Consider the following 17,954-nt stretch of genomic DNA (forward strand, 5'->3'; position numbering starts at 1 on the left):
AGGAAAGAAGGGACAGGATGAGACTAAAGAGGGAAGGTGCTGCTTGCCTTTTCTCTGTGGATAACAGCAGTATCAAATCTCCCTTATGCCTTACACCTATCCCACATATCTGTTATGGATTGGTACATGAAGGTGTTCATGGCACTCTGGTACCCAATTCCCACTGAGCTTTGAAGTAACATGGATGCTCAGCTGTCACAAAGTGACCTTGGGAAATCTCATCCAATGTATGGGGGGAAAAAAACCCCCAACCTCTTCAGTTGCACCTTCAAAGGATGTGCAATGCTCACTGGCACCAGTCTGGGACATAAGCTGAGAGCTGACTCAGGAAGGAGGTTACCTCCTCCTGTATGACTTCACAGCCTTCAGAAGCCACTGGGTGTTTCTTGAGCGACTCACATCCACCCAACCAAGTGTGGTGGGAAGACAGAATGGGGAAGATCACTGGGAAAATTATCTACTTGCAGAAATTTATCAATATGACACACTGTGGTTAGAAACATCTCTGAAACATGCTCTCTTCAGATGAATCAGAGGAAAATTCAAAACAAAACAACACAGCAGAGACAAGGCTGGGATTTATTTTTTTAACAGTGTTTATAACACAGAAATATCCAGTAGTTCTAGGAGCTTTATCTCACACTGAATTGCATACAGAAATTCATACAGTTACCCTATAGCTTATAAAGTACAAAGCCGACACTCAAGGAGAAGAGTGAGATTTGAAAATGCTCTTGAAATTTATAAAGCAGAGCTTCCCCTGTTTCAGAGGGGCACATGTCCTTGGGTGACACAAGTGTTTTGTGAGGATCCTGTTCTAAATGATTTCTGCGGAGGGATTCATAAGTTACATGAGAGGTTGGGTTTAGTCTTCCCCAGCTCTTCCATTCCCATTAAGGGCCTTATCCATCATAGTCTGAACAAGTCTTGCCCATGCAGTGTCAGTCACAGCCTTCTTGAAGATCACCATAACTCTGTACAGGCTGGCAGAGTCTTAGAAAAAGCAAAAGAATAAGTCAAGCTTGCCAAATTCTCACAAGCCCTCAGGCCATCCAGGGCCTTCAGCAAGACAGTTGTGCCAAGTCAGCACCTTGTACTTTCAAAACACTGGAGACCGGGTAGAAATCCAATCCATATGAATGTTTTATGAGGAATATTGCACTGGTAAAATGCACAGATGTGATATAAATTTAAAATTGGACCTTGCTTGGAGGCTGTGCAACATGGCTGCTGGCATCTCATCAGGTCTGATGTGGGAGCAGGGCTTGTTCACTCCGGCCCCCACCCTTCCCTTTGCCTGGTAAAATGGCCTTTTCCCAAGCATTGCTCAGCCTGTGGAGTGGGGCTGCAGTGAATGCATGGCATGTTTGCATCTTTTGCCTCTCAGTCAGAGGAAAGGCCCACGGGAAGGTGTTGTGTGCCCAGCAATCTGGAACCTTGCTGGAATGGACTGAGGCAACAGCCTGCATCCATCAGCACCGATGGCTGTGGGCAAGGATGAGACTCTTCCTAGAGAGTGGTCCTGACCTGCATCCTGAGCCCTGTGCTGATGTACAGCTTCTCCATGCACAGGCAACTTCAGCATTTCAGCTTTCTCACCATTCCCAATGAAAACCTTGTTTCAAAGGCTGAGAGCCTATTTTGGTAGGCAACACAGTTACAGGCTGTACCTGTCAGCTCATCCAGACCCTGTCCTGGCCAGATTAATGGGTGTAGTGGTAGATGACAATACACTCTGGCTCCAGGGAAGAGAACCTTGCTCCTTTGTACATCAGCCAATATGCTTCTGGAATGATCTCTATGAAATAAGCGGGTAACAAGGACCAGCTCTGCACAGGAGCAAGCCTTCCCCACAAAGTGGGGTAATTCATTGTTTAGCACAGAAATTGCCTCCAATGAACTGCACTGTGTATGACCAAAACCAAAATTGAGAGTTTTCTCTGGCTGGTGCCATAGAGTTTTAAAGGAAGTGCAGCCTTGCTCAGATGAACCCTCTGTGCTTGAATTGTCTTGTGGAGTTTCAGCAGAGGGGCAATAACAAATGGGCCGGTTTCTGGCACCAAGGACTGATCCTTTCAAGAAGCATGAGTTTGTGAGAGGGCATTTTAGAGTACCCAAAGTAGTATCCAGTTATTCAAATATTGGCACAGAAGGAAGCTCACTATATCCTTTCCACAAAATTTCAGTGTTTCCTTCATCTGTGCTGGTGCCTCACTCCTCCAGGGAGGCTTCACAAAGGGCCTCAAAGTCAGGTTTTCAATTCAGGTCCATCTAAAGGGTAACAGCCAAAATCCAGCATCTGCTGCAAATTTTGAATATGCAGTTAGCACAACTTGCCATGTATCCAACATCCTGCAGAGGAAATTTTGCAGACACATATGAGGAAATAAAAGGGAATGGATTAAAGTTTATAGTGTGAACGAACAGGATTCAGGGTCAAGCAATTTTAGCACTCAGAAGCTGCAAAAGGAAACATTCCTTATGTTCTTCTGGTCCTTCCTGCCTACTGATCATACTCATTTGGGGCTGGCTCAGTAAATAAAAGTTGTGAAGCATGAATCCAATGTTGCCTGAGGTGTCTGCAACTCCCTGTCACACTGACACTTAACAGCCACCTCTGGTTGTAGTCTCACTTCTCTCGAAGAAGCATAAATTTCAAAGAAGCATTAATCTGCCTCTGGCCTCTCCCTGTCCCAGTCCCACACCCTCTTCTTCAGCAGGCTGTCAGGAGCAAGCAAACATAGGATGGGGGTTGGGAAGCAGCAGCTTATAAAATAAAGATATGGAAACACTGTTGTGTAGTATTTAATATTTTTATTTCCTCTTTAATTGAAGACTGAATGATGCTGGATTTTGCTTGGGGAGGTAGTTAAAACAGCATAGCTTTTAACAAACATGACGCCCAGCCAGAAGGGCTCAGCTCTTCTAAGCAGGGAAGGTTTGGTGTCAGTATTTGTTGAATCATCATTAGGAACTAAAGGTGCCTTATTTGCAATGCATTAAGCAAGGCAGTGTTAGTGCTACACTGATCTTTCAGCATCAGAAAGGAGAAATGATAAAGTGTCATTAAATCATATGGTCTGGCAGAGGAAAGTTGACAAAGAGCAGCTTTGTGAGGAATGTGCAGTGACTGGATCTGTAAGGAGAGCAAACACAAAATGAACCTGAAGAGGTGTGCCAGAGCATCCCCACACACATCTGCACAAGTAGAGCTGCTTGGGACACCTCTGAAAGCTGTGTCCCTAGATGTAGCACAGGATCTAAGTGACACCCATGCCCTTTGGAAGCAGTTGCTACAGATGAGATGGGGATGCCCTATAGCATCTCAAATGGGTTTAGAATAGGATCCTCAATGTCAAGATTGGAAATGGATAGCCATACAGTAGAGGCTTGAGGTGTCACCCTAAATGTTAAAGAATCATAGAATATCTTGAGTTGGAAGGGACCCACAAGGATCATGAAGTTCAATTCCTGGCTCTGCACAGGACAACTCCAAAAGTCACACTACATGCCTGAGAATGTTGTTGATACACTTGTTGAATTCTGGCAGGCTCAGTGCCATGATTCAGGATCCTGTTCCAGTACCTGAAGACCCTCTGGGTAAAGAAACTTTTCTTAATATCCAACACAAACTTTCCCTGACATAATGCCATAAACGTGTTTAGGTCCTAATCCATAATCTCTCTCTGATATTTGCACGGGCACTCGCTGCTGCAGGCCAGAGGTGCCTTTTGCCAAGAAACTGGAATATTCTCTGGTGTAAAAGACATTGTGTAATTGGTGTAAACGAAATTCAAAGAGTTTGAATTTTGCATACTTCTGGTACATTGATATAGCTACACACATTTGGCATGCAGTTGCTTCTTAAGGAAGTAAAGCAAACACGTGCTTGTCTACCCCAGCCTCTGTGTTTACCCAGCCCTGAATCCGACAGCACAGCCAGACACTCACTCTGCTGGGGTATTTCCTTTCTGAAGGGATGGCAGAGGAAGGCCATGCTTAATCTGCTCTGTGATGTGAGCTGTGGCACATGCTGGCCTGCAGGGTCTGAGCCTGACTATTGCGTATTTCTCCACTGCAGCCTGAAAACTCAGATTTCCTTGGTGAAAATAAATGGAGGGAAAAGGAGGATTCTTATCTTGATACAATTTCAGAATAAAATCAAAGCAGACACCTAGATCCAGGAAAGCATTGCCATCTTCAAACTGTGCCTGTACAAACAAGGGTTTGAAGATTGCCACCTGCACTGTGTCTGTACCCATCTGCCAGCTATGGGCACTGCAAAACAGGCCAGGTCTCATACCCTTCTTCTCACCACAGGAGGAGCTGTGCTGTCTAATAACTTAGGAAATCTGACTTTTCCTTTTCTGGTATAACTTCTGACCCATTGTATGACATTAGCTGAGCTATGGAGGTGCTCCGGAACTCATTCTCTCATTTCAAAAAATAAGATTACAATAGCTACTGTGTACACATCAGAAGGGGGCTGTAAAGGTGGAGCTTCTGCTGCGACACAGACTTGTGCTCAGAATATTGCTTGATACATTCACAAGTATGATTTTAGGACACATTTCTGTGGGTTAGAAACTCAAATCAGCACATCCAGTTCTGTAGTCCCCAATCCTGGCTGTGAAAACTACAAATCTTCATCTTGCAAAAAGAGTACAGCCAAAGGGAAGAGCTGTTTGATTAAACAACTCCTGTCTCAAGCACCAAATATATCACACACATGCAAACAGATCCTGAGCCCAGACCTTGGGAGCCAGTTGCCCAGATGCCTTTGAGGATCTAGGCCTAAGGGCTCATTCCAACCAGCTGAAGTCAATGGGACTGTCCCTATATTTAAGTTTTCGCTGGATGACAGCCAAAGGCTCAGCATCTTGCAGAACTGGCTCTCATGATGTTGCATTCCTTAATAGCTGGGAAAGAGAGCAAAGCAATGTATAGCAGAAAGTGTCCATCCATATTAGTGGGTATTAGTGAGCACTTTTAAAGGCCTAATCTATGTAAAAATGTTTTCACCCCACCATCAGCAACTTCCCAGCAAAGGCAGGAATTTCCCACGGCTGACGTGCCCTGAGCAAACAGAAGGGCTGGGACTAAGAGCTGGATAATGAGCTGGGAGGGCAGGCGCTCCTGTGCCATGCGGGGCAGCTGCCTTGTGTGGCAGCGATGGGGCTCCGTGGAGCCACCTGGAGAACAGACCTGCCTTTAAAAGTGCAGAGGGTGAGGGTTTCAGCCCTGCCTTTTTAATTTTAAACAGCGATGCCTGTGGCTTTACAGCTTCATGCAAAGGCAGGCAGACAAACTGAAGTATGAAAGGAGCCTTATTAAAACACGCCATACATTATGTATGAACTTGAACTCTTCCTGACCTCTGTAGTCCTGGATCCGCCCCAATCCATAAACAGCTCGGTCCAAATTTTATGCTGCTGTAGTAATTTGAATAAAATCACAAGCTGTTTTTTTTCAAGGCAGTATACCCAAGTAAGAAAACTCAGGGTGCCACTTTTTACACAGATGTCTGTCTCGGAGAAGTACCTCGCTGAGTACCATAGCTGGATGTTAGCAGTCACCTGTAGCTACAAGCCCTCTGTAAACCAAAGCACAGTCCCCTTCCAAACAAGCTGTTAAAATTTTTTCATTGCCATTCTCTAGAAAAATTATATTTAGAATGGCAAATGTATAATGGCAGTTAGAGCTGGCTGAGATATTCAGCCTGAATACATGATCCGGTACATCAAGCTCTTCCTCAAACCACAGATTCTTTAATCTGATCTCAATTTTTTGTAAAATGCTCATATTCTCATGTTTAGCATTGTGGGGTTGATTTGGTTCTTTTGCTGAACAGCACATAAGCAGACTGAGCCACAAGGTTGTTTGCCTGCTTGTCAGCTCAGCTCTTTGCTTCTCCTGGCATAGGGCAGGTCACCCAGCCCACAAATTGCTGCTCTTTTCTTCCCTGATTCTCAGCCTTACATGTTTCATGTCTGAAACGTTATTCTGGTTTCAGTGCAAAATATCTTCATTAATATGCAAATAGACATTGGATGGAAGGGAGGCACCTGGCTTCTCCTTGGAGCTGCTCAGAGCCCCCCAGAGCTCCTGGTGCCAAATTCCTGCACATCCCTTCTGCAGGTAAGTAGGTGGCTGTGAGCGCACTAAATACAAGACCAGCACTGTGTTGTGGACTCTCTGATGAGTCTCTTCAGCCATAAATACTTCTCTGAAGGGCAAATGTTTGATGGATATTGGCCTCAGAAAGTTAAAAGAGGAGTCTGGGTTAACTGGGATGGATTTCACAGGTGGTTTGCAAAACCTTCCCAGTGAGTCTCAAGCCCATCAGCAAAGCCATGTGATCAGTGCAGAAACAGTTTGTGCCCCAGACCTTGTCCCCAGATGAAAGGCTGTGACTGCAAAGTGAAAGAGAAATACTAACTTGTGTTACCCGGAGACAAAGAGAGGAAGCCTCCAAGAGAACTCTGAAAATTCAATTAAATTGGAGGCATCATTCACACAGAAACATTTTGAATGCAAATTAAGGCTCTTTGGCAAGTTCTAAACTTCTGAGATATTGATTGATTCTTTAATTTTTTTTAGCAAATTAATAACATTTCAGTGGTGAAGCGTAAAAGGTAATTTTCAAGTTTGTGTGTTATGAAGTGGAGCCTGCAAAAACAAAATATAAAGTGTCTCTGGAAATAACTATCACAACTGTGATAATTGCTAGCAGTGGCTGTAATTCCCAGTAGCTGGCTGCACTCAGCTTTACATGAAATTGATTTGACTTGGCATTTACTTTTTGACCAGGGCTCAGGTGATTTGAATCCAGGTTCAAATTAAATATGGTTTCCCCAGTTAAGATGAAGCAATGTATCAAATGCCTACGGGAAAGGAACAGAAGGGAATTGGAAAGCACTTTGTTCAAACTTTTAATTATTTTACCTCATTCACAGTCTGAGTGGCACAAGGATATGTTTTTGTTTGATCACATCAAACTTTCAGAGCACTATTCTTTTTTCTGCTACAGCCAGCACACTGCTTACACAGCACGGAGCTTTTTTCCCCTGACATTCACAGATGTGAACTCTGATCCTCGTGCTTCAGAGCTGGAGGCTGATACCAAAAGAAAAAAATCCCCAAGTATTCATTTCTTTGCCTGCAAACCCAGATCCTGAAGCACCACGGCAGCTCCCAGCCTCTGCCCCAACATCATTGCAGGCTTCATTCAAAGTGCTTGCCTGGTAGAAAGCACTGTTCTTGACCTCCAGATGCTGAGTTTCCACTGAGCAAAACACCAAGTTCTGCTTACACATTTCCTGTGAATAATTCAGTTCTGTGTAATGCCCATGAACGTGTCAGGGTTGTCTTTCTGGGAGGTTTCCTCACAACCTCGCTGGCCCTGCTGAGCAGCCTGCACTGCTCCTTGGCCTCTCAGCCTCATGGAAATCCCAACAGGCTCAAGGCAAGGGCTGTCTCACCCTTCCTGCAGCTTCACGGGGGAGCTCTGATGCCTTAACTTTTAGCTTTCATATTTTTTAGATTCTGTACTGCCTTAGTGTGTGATTCTGAACTTCACATAAAGTGTTAGGAAGTTCTCCTCACAGTTTAGTCAGACAAAACAATCCTTTTCCAGCCTGAGAATCAAGGACACCATTGCAGCTTCGGGCCCAAAAGTGTAAACAACAGCGAATTGAGGAAAGCAATCCAGGAGGACGGGACTTCATAACCTAAAGCTGTAATTGGACAATTAACCCCAATATGGAAATGGACTAAAACTAGTAAAAGTGTGAAAACTCATGACTTGCTGTCCATCTTGTGTCCATCTTATGTGAAGCCACAGCCAGGCTCTTGTACTACCCAAGGTGTATCCTTTGAAGGCCTTTTAAATAAATACCTACTTTATTCCTGTAACTCTGTCTAGCCTCTGTTGCAGGCCAGCCTCTCCAGGCATCAGCTCAATGGCAGGACATGGCTCCTTCTCACCTCTCCATCGGGCTGAAGTTGTTCTGAGAACTGCTCTCTTTTGGCACAGTTTGGGAAATTGCCTTTAGGAGGCACAACACAAGTAAGAACATGGAAGTGAGCTCTAAGCAGGTGAGAGCCAGACAGCACCCCAAAGAAAGGGGTCTGCACCCACCCTGGCTCCCTTACTTAGTAAAGGAGACAGGCAAGCAGCTCCTCTGGTCTCTGCTCCCCAAGAGGAGAGCAATGCTGAAGGAGACTGAGAAGGTCAAAGGCAGCCCCTGCACCACAGGCATCCTCTACCCCTCTGCATGTGGCAGCAGAGATGGGGAACAGACCACTTGACCACTTTCCAATGCTGTCTCTGTCAGAGGGACTGTCAATGTGGCTCTTTCTTGCTGCTGGTAAAATTGCAGATTGAGTTCACAACATCATCCCTTTTCTGGCACAGGGAAGAGGGGCTTTTCACTCTGGCTAAGCTGGACCTCAGTGCCAGCCTCCCTGAGCTTTACCCTCTTGTGCATAAAGCAGGAGTGAAGCCAGAGCTAGGCAGAAAATAATACAGTCAAGGCCTCCATGAGTAGGAAGAGTCCTGATCATCAGAACTATTTTTGGAGGGATCATTTCACTTTATCCCCCTTACCCCTCTGATGGTGGAGAACAGAGCCAAACACCCAGAGGGAGAAAAGATGATAAAAGGGTTTTCATTTCTGCAGGGAGGAGGGACCATTATCAGAGTCACAGAAAGAAGATCAAAAAGAGCTACACAAAGCAGAGGGGCAGGCTCTTTCAATCCAGAGGAATTCATTGTGAGCCAGCAAAATACCTTAATAACAAATGTCTAAGCCTCCTATGTATGTTAATTATATCCCACCAAATGATTATTCATCAGCTTGTCTTGTCAAAGCATTAGGAATCGGAGATACACGTTCAAATTTTGGGGATCTGTGATAAACTGGGTGAAGAAAAAAACTGAGTAGCTGTGCCAGGGGGACTCAGTAGGTGTCCCAGATGTAGTGACAAAATGATCTGAGCAAGGACAGAACCACTAGTGCCACTTTCCCTCACCCAGGAGAGCGCTGGTGAGAAGCTGTGTGCAAAATCTGCTCAGCCTGTAGCTGCACGTCTCCTGTGTGCACAGGCAGCCAGTCCACGAGGATGTCAGCCCTGCAATCAGTATGGTTTTCATCAACAGGAACAAAGACATGTGAACAGCTACTGGCAAGCGGCCAAAACTTTCCCCCATCACATTTTTCACAGTCATTTTGAATATGACCTCAAGAAGACCTGTTTGTTTTGCCATAAAAGGCAAAGGGTCTAATCCTAGGCAGTTTTGTGCTGATGCCTCTAGTTTTGCAGGCATAAAGGCTTCTGCTTGAAGGCATTAGTAGAAAAAAGGGAGTCAAGATTGGTTATGTCCTGGTTCTTCACAGGATAAGGAGAAAATTACACATAGACCCAAGAAGGAAGTGTGGTACTTAATACATCAGCACTTGCTAATAAATGCAACACAGGCTTAGATATTAGAAATGTGTGTGTGAGAGAGCATGTCTGGTGACAAGAGAAACACAGTGTAATTTATTAGTGGTGATTGGCACAACTGACTGCTCTTTGCCACTGGAGAAAGTAAGAAATTGCTCCACTTGCAGTTCTTGCCACTTGACACATGGAATAAGCTTGGAAACTCCCAGTCAGTCAAGAGGTATGCATTGTTTCTGAAACAATGGTGCTTCATAGCTAACACCCAGTTCAGGACCACTTCAATTCATTACACTGGGTCTACAGGCCTCATCCTGCAGTCAAGAGAGACTGGTCCTCAAAGGACTTCAAAGCCTCTAAGCTTGCAAGTGAGGATCTATAACATGCATTTTTGCCAGCTCTATCCCTTAATTGCTAGGTATCCCGAATAATTTTCCTTCACTTGAATGTGTGGGGGTTTTTTCCCTCCCTTTTCCACTCTTATATTCTTGTTCAAAATGTAAGTTCCTTGGAGTTTACATCTAACACAAGATGAGAGTTTCTGAGAGAAATAAGTAAAGTCTATGGTTCAGTGCCAAGCAAAAAGTCCCTTCCCTAAAGGGAGGTTCACTGATATTGCAAAACTCAATATTGTAAAAACTTCAGAGGCTACATCAGGAAAATGTTTGCCTGCCCGTGATGCTGGAATAAACACAAACTAGCTGCAGATTATCTACACAATGGGATAAAGTATATGCTACTTTGCATTCACATGGCTGTTTTTCACATGAGCTGGTCAAGTCAAAGATTTTCTGGGTTGGACTCATTTGAAAAACTGTTCTTATGGTGTTGAGCAACATGTGAAGATGAGCGCCAAGAAAAAACCAGCCTTGCAGAGGGTCATTAAAAAGTCTTCAAAGGGAGAAAGTGCAAGTGGGGGAGGCCAGCATCCAAGAGTTGGTGTTGGAAAGCAGTCCCACATACTGGATTCATTGTCCAGGATAAGTTCATTATTGTGAATGTATTTCCTCCTTTCGGTGCCAAGACCAAGCAGAGCTGGAGTTACTGGTTGCAGAAGTTCCAGTAGACCTTGATGAAGCCTTGCTTCAACTGGCACATTCTCCCTTTTGAAAGATGTTCCACTTGTTTGTTTTTATTGGTTGCTATTTGGTTGGGCTGGTCTTGTCCATCTATCACAGGCACTTGGTCTTTTCATGATCCCTGCAGTTCTTAAGTTTCTCAGGGAATACTCAGTTTTTACCTGCACTGAATGACTACACACATAAACTGTCATCAAAGGTATTTAAATGGGTGAAAAGATAATACAATGACAAAATTGAAAACACTGTTGCTATGCTGATAAATCTAATGTACATTATTTTAGTACCCTTTAAGAAATGCTTTTGTTTTGATAGTAACTTATGCAGAAAATTAACTTACACAAGATTATGCTGGACAAAAAGTATCAAGTTCCTTTATTTTCTATTATAGCACATGCAATCTTAATTTTTGAGATTTTTTTGAGTGATAAAGTTCCTGAAATACTCTATTTATCTTTATTTAACTCTTGAAGGGGCAAATGGAATTATCTGGTTAAAACTGAGTCAGTTTCCCTGCCCCTCACTGGAGGGAAACAGAGCATTACTGCTATAGGGCTTTACCATGAGGAATTAAAGCAGTTTCATACAAATGATGTCCATCAATTAAGAAAAGCAGGTCAGCAGTACCTGTGTGATATTTAGGAAGCTCCAAGGTAGCTGATAAGGGTAACTCCATAAGTATAGTAGATGCTTGCAATTCCATAAAATATTTCATTCACCATGCATTTCCTAACAAAGCAACTACAGTGATAGAAAGCCCAAAAGATACACATTAAGAAGAGAAATCCCAATAAAGTCTCAAAATATAATGGAAGATAACTGGAGACTGATTGTTAAGTAGTGCTTTCTTTAAGAAGTCGTGCAGATGTCTGGAGCCCATGGCCTTCAATGGGATTTAAAGCTGTTAGTCTATTTATCTTGAGTACGAGGAGGAATTTGCCACTGTTTGAAAGAGTGTGCCTAAGGAAGAATAATTCTATAACATAGAAACGTTGTACCCTTATAGACACAGGAGTAACCAGATGCAATTCTGGAAGGTGCAGCTGGGGAAATCTGTATTTGAAATGAATCTTGACACGTCAGTTTTGAGAGATACCAGACACTGAAATTACTCACTGAGGCTGCTGATGGAAAATCCATTAGCTGCTAATTTCTTTGAGGCCAACATCAGTACTTCAGAACAGGACATCCTCCAGGCTAAGCATGGATTCTGGACCTGCAGCAGATGCTAACGGAGAAGCAAGTGCTAAGCAGCTCATCTAAGCCATGGAACAATTCTCTTCTGATCTCAAAATGTAATGAGCATTACATTTGAAGCTCTGTGTTCCAGAGATGCCCTCACCACTGTACGAGTGCTTGTGGCTCATTTACATCTTGCTCCTCCACCTCCTTCCCCTAAACTAGTTTAGATTGGCTATTTCATTTGCACAAATTTTCCTTGCCCTTGCTTTCACTCTTCTCCACCCTAAATTTTGGTCAAACTCCAGAAACATTTGACATGTATAATAAAAATATTTTTATTCTTTGATCTTTGCAGTCATTGTCAGGTTAATTGTTAATTGGTGCAGGAATTGCTTAGAGGGGAAAAAATTTTGTTCCTGATACAATTTTTTTTTAAAAAAATGACACTTTCCCTATGCCAGACACAAGGGTGAGATGACTTGCTCACCACAAGTGCCTGCTCACCAGCACTGAGTCTAAAAGGCTCCTGGAGGGAACCATGACCAGTCCTGCTGATGTACCCACACTCCATCCATGGATTATCATCATGCTCTGCCACCTGATAGTAGTTGGAGCGGCTGGGTCCTCACATGCAAGGCAACATAAAGAGTTTGCCTGAAGGGTGGGTTTTGGGAAGGAGTTTTGAGACCTTTCCCTCACGCTGTCACTGATATATTCAGGGCCCTGTGGGAGACTGTTGTAATCACTATCTGCCTAATTTTACCAAATATCAACAGTTCCCTGGTATGTAAATTGCTCTGAGTGCAAAACACACTATTATGGAACCAAATCTGTCTGTGGATCTTGTTCATTAGGGATCTGCTTTGATGAAGTCAATTACAGTTCCTTGGCCCTCTTAATTGAATTTCTCTTTTTCCATCTCTCATTCTACTAACATCTCAGCTGGTTTGCTTGCATGAGTCAGAGCTGGTGATAACGTAAGGGAAAATATCAAGGTTCCCACTGTGGGGTTTTGTGTGTGGATGAGGGGTCCAGCTCCAGGCCATACATGTTCAGGCACAAATTGCCATGCTCAAGGAACTTTACCTGGTGATATAACTGACCAAACACTCACCCTCCAGAAAACTTCCCCTGGAAAGAAAAAACCCCTGATTTTTGTAGCTGTACTCAGGGCAAAAATCCATCAAATTAAAGGCTGCTTTTCTGTCTTTCTTCAAACTCTCTGTTGCTTCATCTGACTCCTTGACCTTTGCATTAGAGTGAAACTGATCCTGCCTCTCCCAGGTCTGGAGTCTGGGGCTGGCCTGGCTGGTTACTGAGCTGTGGCAGTAGCTTGGACAATGTGAAAAAATCCCACAGGGGTTTTGGCTGTGCTCCAGCATGTGTGCAAACTGCAGCTCCAAAGGCACAATTTGGACAATTCTGTGAGAATGGAGGCGAATGGCACATCCTGATGTACAAGTCATTCTCACCATCAACCTGAAGACCCCATTCCTAAACATAAATACATTTGTTGGGGTTTTTTTCTCAGAAAACCACCACCACAAATGTATTGTTCTACTTTCAGCCTTTCTGGCTGAAATGAATCCTATACATGTAGAAATCAGCAGAGAACTGAAAACACAGAACAGAAAATCCCAACAGTTAAATTTGCACCATTGAATAAACAACTGCAAACGGGATATGTAAAGTAAACATCACTGCAGTGATGCCCAGACAGCCTGACGATAGACAGGAGCCCAGTAACCTCTGAAATGCCAGAACAACTTTGCATCTTGCTACAGCTGCACTGGTTTATAGACCACAGTTATTCTAACCAAAGAGGGCATTTTACTATATTATATTACATTATATTATATTATATTATATTATATTATATTATATTATATTATATTTCTGTTAGGGATTGTTTGGATGCTCAAAAGAAGAACAAAGTCGTGCAAAAGCCTCAGTCCCTTGCAGAGGGAGCCATATGAAAATCACCTGATAAATAACAGTTGCTGAGAGCAATTGCTCAGCCCACACACTGCCTTGCACAGAAATGATCATCAACAGAAAGACTTTAAGAAATCAGGAGAGTCCCTCTGAAAAAGCTGCAGGAGGGATGGAGGAGTGGGGCAAATGGTGTATGGAGGCTGGAAACTTGTGCCAAGCATTGCTGTGCAACTGCTTGCCTGAGTCAAGTGGGTTTTCTATAAATGCTTGCAGCGTCAGGGCCTGGGCTGGTAACTTGAATATTAGTGTAGTACATCAGCACCTTCTAAATGAGTGCCTCAAAGTCCCCAGGGCTCTTTCTGCATGTGATCCTTGTCCTTCCCAGCCATCCCCACTCCATACTGTTGTACCAGGTCATTTTAAGCGGGAGGGAGAGGCTCATCTGGAAAACTGCTGCATATTTATAATAAGACCATCTATTACACCAGTGCAGGATGGAATTGAAAACACATGGTTCCCCGGGAGCAGCTGTTTCTTTTTTTAGGCCTCTTATGCCCTTCAGAAATGTCAAGATAGAGAAAGGAAAATGTCAGGAAACTGCAATATGCTTACTCTAAAGGCCTCCCGTCAGTGACGTATTTATAAAGCTGTTGGAAATTTGATTCACACCGAGCACGAGGGACGAAGTTTTAAAGACCCCCATTACCAGAGAGGGCTGCTAAAACCAATCCTCCTGATATGCATCTCAGGGGGAGCTTCTGCTGACTGGACACAGATGCCCAAGCATCTCTGGAGAATGCCCCCACTCCTGGAAAGGGGGTTCACTGCCTCTTGTCTGTAGAGGTTTACAGGAACGTCCCTCTGCCTTTGCAGTTGTGTCCAGAGAGCCAGGTGTCCAAGGCTTTACCACAGCGGTGATTTTCTGCAGTGGGTGGTGGTGGTGGACCTGGATGGGATAGTTCCATGGGACCCACGTGCAGTGAGCGGCCTCTGCTCTGTTTAAAAGGCAATCAAAGAGATCAAACCAGTCACCTGGCAGGCTGTGCCCATGTTGTGCCAGCGCTGGCACAGTGCTTTGGGACTGTTTCAGGTCACTAGTGAGCCTGCAGCCACAGGGACCAGCTACAGGTGTCTCAAAAATCCTCCCTACATTTTGTTGAGGTTTAGCTGGAGTTCCCTTACAGCTGGTCACTTTTTAAAGGCCCAAATGTCAGCATCAGTGTGATACAGGCATATCAGGCTCCCAGATTATGTGGGGCAAGCAGGAGAGGGACAACTAAGCCCCATTCCCTCCCAGGGCTACAGAACCCTCCTACCTGCAGGGCTGGCTGAGACATTGATCTCATACCTGCACAGAGCAGGGCTCTGAAGCAGCTGACAGGAGCTGCCAGTGGAACAGAACTGTCTGCAGTACAAGGCAGACTAAATCTACAGAGCTGCTTTTGCAACTGATTGCAAATAAGACCTGCTGCTGTTTCAGATGCAAAGCCTTGGCTCTGCTCTAGCACCAGTGACTCATGATGGGCTGAACTGCATCCAAGGTCCCCTCTGGGGATCTCTTCCCAGTTCCCTTCCAACTTCATGGAGATCAGAACCCTCAAGTCATCAGTTGGCAGCTTTAAAATTCCCAGGCAAGCCCCAGAGGAAGAAACATTGGAGCTGGGATTATGGTGTCCTCCCAGTTTGAGGAGGACAGGAGCACACACCCACGGGGCTCTGCTGGACTGCCCATGCCATGGGACAGCAGCAGCATCTCTGTTTCCTTACTCATGGCAAGCAACACCATCCAAGAGGGAGAAGAGGAAGAGGCTTCCAGAAGTATGCTGGAAGAGAACGTGGAAATATTTCAGTCAAGCTTCTCAGGGTTTTGAATAAATTAGACTTATCAAATATTGTGGTTTCATTGGGGTTTTTTGTCATTCTTGGCAAAAATTTCTGGCGAGGAGCACAGAGTTGTGACCATATTGTAATTCTGTCTATGGGCTGTATTAGAGGAAAAGGATGTGGGAGGTCTTGGAATGGAGAAAAGCTCAAGGAAACAGCTATGTCCTGTTTCTGAGTCCAGTGTCTGGGATGTGGGGTAGAAAAATGGTGAAGTGTGGACAGATTATAGAGGTCCAAAATGCTGGACCACTTCCAGAACAAGGCTGAGGGGGAAGAAAAGGACGAGTCAAGGAGCTTGCCCTTTGAGCAAGGAGCTCAGCACCTCTGACATCCTGGCAGGATGGGCTCAGCAGATTACCTTCTATCTGCAGCTCACACACACACACACACATCCCCAAGATAACTTATTTCTACTTCAGTTCATCATGTTGAGGAAAGCAGCCCTGAGAGAGGCACTTTCCCCAGAGCAAGTGGATTTCAGTAGCTCATTTGCAGCTGAGAGTTGAGGCTGTATCTCCAGTGGGAATGCAGCCATGCAGCCCCATTAAAAGCCCTCTTCTAGAGAAAGAGGCAGAAAATACCATTGTGGAGCACAGGGTATGAGATCCTGGGCAGGACACAAGCAGCCCTATGAGAGGAGACAACGGGTTTAGACAGTTTTGGTTCTGCCTCTAAACCCTGGTGTGCAGCTCCCACTAATTCTCAATGCTTTCATCCCTTCTGCATGACCCTGCCAGCAGCAGGAAAGACCAGGCTGTAAGTCCTATGGCAGAAGAGGGTAATAATAAATTGAACACCAGTTTATGCAGAGCAGGGAGCAGAGAACAAAAAAAAAAAAAAAAAAAAGGATTATTAATTATATTATTAATTAAAGATAAATTAAGGAGAACTTCAGAGCAAAAGGGGATATTGCAAACTTCTGGAGAAGATTAGCATGCGAGCAATGGTACATAAAAATTCAAACAACCTACACTTCTGCTTGCAGGAACAGTCTCTGCTGGTCTTTCAAATATGTATTTGTGCCTCTTCCACCTCAGAACCACTCTGCACATTTCCAAATGCAGAAATATCTTCTGCTGTCTGTAGGAGGAAGGTAATAAGCTTTATTTCCAGCACTTGGGCTCCACTTGGTTGTCTGAGAGGGGGGAAGAAAGGATGATAGGGAAAGATAGATGGCAGTGGCTGGGAATGAAGAGACTAATGTTGGAGATGAGGAACAATAAAGAAAGGACAGAAGAACATGGAGACAGGAATTGTCTGGAATCCAGTCAGCTCTTGGGCAAGCTCAGATTTGTATGGATCTGTGTGAGCGCTGGGTAACATATAAATTTGAATATGAGAAATACCAGTGAGAGATGCAGTGGCCAATGTCCCTCTGTTCTATAGCCCACGTAAGGGATGAAGCACCTCCTGTGCTACCAAGTGGTTTGATCAAATCCCTCTGTGTTTGTGCTTCTGCTTGTTTGCTTCAGACAGATAAAACAGTAATTCATCTCCCCATTGCAACTCCAGGCTACACCAGCAATCCAAGTGACATGTTGTGAGGCTTCACTGCACAGATTTCTGAGCATGAGGATAAGAAATTTTGCCCATGACTTGTGGATAGCGTGGTTTGGAGTGGGGCTGGGGAAATGGCAGGTTTTACTCTTCACTCTGCTGTTGGTCTGTAGCCAACATTGCCCCTCCAACAAACCCCCTCCCTTACCACTGAAACTTTATCTGGGTGGGTTGCACTGGCAGGAAGCCCATGGCAAATCATTCCAGGGTGAAATTCTTAAAATCACTACAGAGAAGTAGGATTTTGCATCTCATTTCAGCAGAGATTTCTGCTGTTGCAGTGAGACACCCTCCAGCCTCCTTCTCAAAGGCTGGGGTAGGCTGTCTGCTGGTTTGGGGGCCAGACATGTTGCACAGGGCAACTATGGGGGAGATAGAGCCACCAGCTGTGATTCTGCATCCTGGCAGTGCTCTCCTGGAGCGAGGAGGTTGCTGTCAGCCAGCGTGGGGACACTGCTGGGTGTCTCCACACCTAAGCATTTCCTTGGCATTGGGCAGCCAGGACAGGAAATGAGAGAAAACAATCTTCCCCAAAACCTGGAGAGAACCATCCCCAGGCAGCTCCCATCACTTTGGCAGCCATGGCAAGAGGAACTTGGTCGGGTCACCTTCAGGTGGGAGTAGGGATGCTTCTCCTGAACCAACTCCTGCGTGTAGGGGTGGCAGGTGCTGCATTAGGGGAGTTCCCCTCAACAGAGGTAAAACTGCCTGGGCGACTGAAGCCCTTGGGAAAACATGACCCCTGGCCTTTTTTCCTTAATTTCCCCCCTCAGTGTGCTGGAGATAACCGTGCTTATCTGCCTCTATTGGACACGTTGAGATCTGCAGAAGAGGAGCACTTGGGTGCATGACTAACACCAGAATCATCCTCAC

Source organism: Melozone crissalis, unplaced genomic scaffold (assembly GCF_028551555.1).
Source record: "Melozone crissalis strain CALT ecotype California unplaced genomic scaffold, PUWL_Pcris_2 ptg000008l_1, whole genome shotgun sequence".
In the NCBI taxonomy this organism is placed as follows: domain Eukaryota; kingdom Metazoa; phylum Chordata; class Aves; order Passeriformes; family Passerellidae; genus Melozone; species Melozone crissalis.